Genomic DNA, 6,000 nt, shown 5'->3' with positions numbered 1-6,000 from the left:
AAAAACAAAAAACACAACACAGATCACAAGAAAGATGAGTTGATTTCATTTTGCACTTCTGGTACTCTCCCAAATGTTCCATTGTAAAAACAATCACCGCTCCACAAACTGAAAAACCATCTTTTAAATATGGCAGTTTCGCCATCGCTTTTGCAAAATTTGCCAACAGTGTACACAGCTTTTTAGCAAGTGAAATATTTGGCTTCTTTGTGATAAAACCTGGTGCAACATGCCAACAGTTTCAGTGTTCATGCATTTTACTGCCTGCTATTTGTTTTAGAAATAAAAGAATGAATGAACTCCTCCAAAGGAATTCAACCGAATGGAACTAATTTGGAATTAGCTGTTCTAAGTGTACTTATTTTCAAAGGTTCGTCAAACTTTTACAGCCTGTGTTCATTTTTATGCTGGCAGCTGGAGGACAGTTGGTTTCAGAAGCAGCCAAATAGACACATCTCGTTTGAGCAGCCTGAGGAGTGATGTTTGGAATCTTGATGGACTGAATTTATCTGGGCTAAAAATGGCTAAACCTTCCTCGTAGCCCTTAAGGGAATCGGTATTATCAAGGTCAGGCTGTCGAACGCGGATCTTATCTTATGTCTCAAACACGAGGGGGATGTTTTGCCAATTCTGTCTCGCAAAGTCGAGGTCATTATAAGCCACACACAGATGCGCTACCAGCCAGCAAAGGTTCTTGAGGCAAAAGTTGACTCATTCTGACAATAGATGACTAACCGTGTTCCTAATTCCACCGTGTTGACTTAAATTAAAATGATGACTTTCTACCAGTTTCTAAGTCGACCGTGCAATCGACTGCACGGTAAATGCCAGACTCAAGTCGGACGACACACGGACATGAGGCCTTTATGGATGGCGAAGCACACCCGCATTGATTGCCCCACACGAATAGCCCTTCAATCAATGGGCCGCCGCACGGCTGACAAAGAATAATGAATCCATGCTAATGGAGAAAGTTTGAAAAATAGATCTTCTCAGTTGAGTGGCACCAGTTCATTAATTAAAACAGTTTGTCATCTTTCCTTGACACTTGCTCTCTGAACATAGTGCATGTAGCATATGATATCACTTGTTGTGCACTATTAAACCCAGTATGCATTCAAAACATGCCACCCACCAATGTGTATTTACAAGCAAGCGTGTGCTTGACTTATTTGTAATGACACCGCCTGATTACCACACTTGTGTGCGCACTGGTCTTGTGGCTTAAAACAAAGACAGTCACTCACCAGAAAGAACATGAGGCATGCCTGCACATTGTAATGAGAGGCACTGCATCAAATGCTGTGCCTTTATAAAGAGAATAAACGGTCAGGGTTCATTGACCATGATCGGTTATTGTTGTCGCTCGTCATGATCTTTCCAGTGTTTACTTGTCAACTCAATTTGGAACATTTCCCAATATTTTGTGTTAAAATTATTTGATGATTTCTATGAATTGGGAATAATCCTAGTCACTTTGCAAACACTTCTGGACTGAATTCTCTTACAATCCCAAACAGACAATTGTAAACCCTTTTAGTAACATCACTTGAGCACATCTGTAGCAATTTAACTGTTAATTTCAAGTCACTTTCAAAATTCATTGTACAAACAATTTGGGACCAAACAATATCGAAACCTAACAAGCCTACTGTAAACTCTACTGTACTAGCACAACAGAAGTCCAAGATGGCGCCCGAGTAGGCAGTCATCAGCCAGTTCTCTCACGAGCCTTGCTCTTTTTGTTTTCTTTTATCACTTTGAGTTGTTGTGCGTCGTGTTGAACGGATACAGATTGTTTTTCAGCATTTTTGGCCACAACATTTATCAATGAGGAGACTGCTGAGTGGTTGCGCATTTTCAGCAGCACAAATATGCCAACACCGTTTATGATGGGGAGCAATGTCGGTGCCATTTGACTGTCATCACTGGACAGATCTTGGGCGTTTTTTTGCACCTGTAATGGGCAGCGTCTTCACAGCCCAGCGGAAAGGTTGGTGCTGTTGCACAGTCTGCAGCTGGATGCATGCATGGCTTGAGGAGCCCACGATGAGAAGAGAGAGAAGAAAGAAGCATCAGCGCAGAGCGCCAATGTGTATGTGGAACTGTTGCGGCTGGAAATGTAGCGGATTTACTGTACATTGGACAGGAGATGTGAGACAATCTCGTCAATTGATGCTGCACTTTTGTGTTTGCTTTCAACATTTAGCTTGTAGCAGACATGCACATTTCACCATTATGTTGCTGATCCACTGGTGAAAAGGACGCTTTGATCCTCTCCTATTTCATCTTGAACTGCTTCATACAACAAAGAGGGTGCAGAAAGTACTTAGGATTGAATGAGTGTCTGTGTCTTTGTGTTGTCACATTTGTTTTATTTTTTATTTGTCATATTTTTTTTGTTCTTTTGACTTCAAGATGGCACAGCGAGAGTAGCTGCTTTTCCAGCAGTTCATGTATTTTGTTTTTCTACTTGTTCCTTTCCTTTCCTCTTACTTTCATCACTTTGCTGCTGTGAAATGTACATTTCTCCACTGCGAGACTAATAAAACCTAATCCAATTCAATCCAATTGAAAACACTTTATTTTATCTTTGAAAACAACTGACATGGTTGAGGCCACTACTGCTGTAGAAGCGCATGTCACAAGTACAACAAAGAAAAAGTACAATGAATGCCGATTTCATGTCTAATGAATCAGGAAAACATGTAACACAACAACTTCTAGTAGTCTTTTACAACACCAAAGCTTTTTAGTGAAAAAAAGCCTGTATTTCCAGTGACCACCATGAAAGAAAGGGAAAGATCACAAAACCAACTGTTAATCCTCTTTCAATAGTTGCTGATGGAATTAGGATTTTGTTTTCTAGCATGGCTTCGCTCCATTCTGTTGTATTATCTCATCTGAATGGTGAAGAATATGAAGTCAGCAGCCCAAGCCATTGTATATTATTATTTGCATTTTGTTTGTTTATTCACACTCCAAGTTCTTTTTTGTCTAGTTGATTTATGGCCTTAGAATTCCATCCAGCATTCATCGCAGGGTGAGAGTTGGAGATGATTCTCTTCCTCTCTAAGCAAACACTTCATTTTGACACATCATTAGCCAGACATTATCTTTCATTAGGCACCTCTGCATTACTTATTCAACACCCCGAGGACGCTTGCGCACAATTACTGACATTCACATTTTCACAATAGGCGGCTCATCCACACATGCCTGTATTAGTGACTCATGTAACATTCTGTATTTGACCATAGTTGGCATGACATGGAAGATTCATGTGACCTTAAGAGTCTTTTGTGCTGACTGTAGTGTCACAAAATGAATATAATGCGCAATCCTTGCAAAGTGTTCTCTATTTTTGTAGGATTTGTGGCTGGGCATAAATGCAGGCGGATCCGAATTTCTTCACGGTATGACCTTAGAAACTACATCAAAAAGAAATTGGTAATTGTCAAATTCATAATTCACACTGGTGGACGAGAGGGTCGCCTCCCTCTGCCTTTTCCTTACGGTTGTTTGTGCCTGTTTCCCGAACAGCAGCTCAGCATGCCCACCCTTTCTCGACTTTCAGTAAAATTAAGTGAAGTTGGATTAGTTCCTGCAGTACTTCTGATGATCTTTCAGAGTTTTACTGCAGAATACCGGTGACCCACCTGTTTTTAAAGATAATCTGTCTAATATGACAATGTCTTTCAAAGCATATTAAATGGATGCTTTTAAGCGCTTCACAAGAGGAAGTGACTGCAGCTCGATAATGCATCCCAACTTGCCACAATAGTATCAGCAGCAACGCAACTTTTCTAAAAGCTGCCTTTGGCGATGTTAATGGGACAACACATTTGGGGGCTAAAGGCTGGCGCGGTTTGCGGCCCGCCAGACTCCATCCATCTGTTCTCTCGGCACATCGGCACTTTGTCTATTAACAATTTCCATCATATCCAACATGTTCCCATAAGCCTTTGCTGTTCGTCTATCTCTTTTGAAAGGACTTTTTTTTTCCTCAACCTCCCCTCGACCATCTCATCTATCATCCGTGTGGCTTTCTCTGCCCCTCTCCTGACTGATGACTACTTAGCCATCCACAGAACCATTTGTGATCGGAGGACACATTTGGTCTTTTTTTTCTGAGATGGAAAACAAAAGTGGGAGTAAAGACAATTAAATGTGTTGACAGAAGAACAGCAATTGTGGCTGTTAGAAAATGTTGAATACAGATCGGGACGAAGTGAAGTCATCAACATCCATCATGGATTCTTACAATCGATTGTTTCATGCAGGAAAGATGCCCTGGCGGTTAATTCTACCTGTTTATGTTCATGTGGATTTCAAATTGCATTGCTCTTATATGTTGCACACATAGACCAAATGGTCCATCTTAGACAATGAGGGAAAATCAACCAATGAAATCTTACTGTAAACATAGGCTTTAACTCTTTTTGGGAAACAGTTGTAAACTGGGAAGGAGGCATGTATGCATCATTAGTTGTGAATTATAAATGTGCCCTCCTCTGGAATGTGACAACAATGCAGTCAGCTATGCCAAAAGTCTATCTTTGTGAGCTTTGCGTTTTAAAAAAGCATCATGGACGAAAGACAAGCATCTTAGACACTTTTATTCCGCATAAGTTATTGCACTGTGAACCTTGTACAGTGTAATAGATTTTGTGTTTGACTTTTGTGTTTCTGCTCAACACAATGGCTTTTTGTGATGTTTACGGAGTCCCAGACTAGGGGAATTTTGAATGCCTCTGCATCTACCGAATAATATTGATTCTTGGTTGACTATTACTTTCTGATGATATGGACTTTATTTTTGCAGTTTTAAGTGGTGCACGAAACCCAGAGTGAAGAATTAGTTGCGCGATCACCAAATATCCAATGGCAATACTGATCTGAAAAATGTCGTGAATCAAAACCTTACTGCATTCAATATAGAAACAAAGCCAAAACATTTAGCCAACCCTACAACAGATTTATACTAGGCTTGATTTTTATTTATTAATTTTATTATAATGTATCATAACGCAGCAGTGGTTAGCGTGTCGACGTCACCGTCGTGAGTTTGCATGTTCTGCGTGTGCTTGGGAGGCTTTTCTCCAGGTGCTCCTGTTTCCTCACATATTCCAAAAATATCTGTATTGGGTTAATGTAAAACTCTAAATTGTCTCTTGGTGTGAGTGTGAGTGCAAATGGTTGTTCACCTGTATGCCCTGCAATTGGATGGCAACCAGGTGGGACTAGCTTGCAACATGTCACTTTTTGAGGTTATCACCTTCACACGTGTGCTTTTCAAGGCAAGTATCACAATTTTAAAACCTACATTGTGCGTGGTGTTTGCTATTCGCAACTTATCGCTATTTCGAAAAATCAGTGTCTCTATAGAGCTCCTGTCTAACTTCTATTGTATTTCATTTTGTTGATTTAAAGTTTGCAAAGTGCGCTTATTATCTTGAGTAAAAGTTGTAGGACACTAGCTCTGTCACAAGGCTCCATCTTGACAGTGGATGTCGTCTTCATGGATATCCCTCAAGATAAAGGTGACATCATGAGGCTGTCACCTGTTGTCTCCGTGAGGTCTGGGCTGTTTTCAGTGCCACTATACTACTAGTTATCTGAGATTACAATTTAAAAACAAATATTGACACATGCAGCCTCAAAGCTCATTTTTGACTGGGCCTGAATGGAAACATCATGTTGCAGTTTCACGGAGAATGTGGAGTGACTGCCTGGATGGAGCCAATATGAGCAATGAAGGGAAATGGAGTGCAAAGTCACTTCAGATCAAGCTCAAGTGAACACAATGTCGCGTTGTTGGAGGTGGAAATGAGGAGGAGGATGGTGGTGTAAGAGGCAAAAGAACATAGATGTGGCGTGTACTCAAGAACACAGCTTTGCTTATTAGAGCTGTATATATGTAACACCTTTTCTGGGCTTATGTGCCAAAATGACAAAACATTCCTCAAACAGTGTCTCCCTGAAGATGAAGTTTGATGG

Source organism: Hippocampus bargibanti, linkage group LG13, assembly GCF_051943395.1.
Source record: "Hippocampus bargibanti isolate YZ-2025 linkage group LG13, ASM5194339v1, whole genome shotgun sequence".
NCBI classification, from domain to species: Eukaryota; Metazoa; Chordata; class Actinopteri; order Syngnathiformes; family Syngnathidae; genus Hippocampus; species Hippocampus bargibanti.
Note: the sequence above shows the minus strand (reverse complement) of the source record.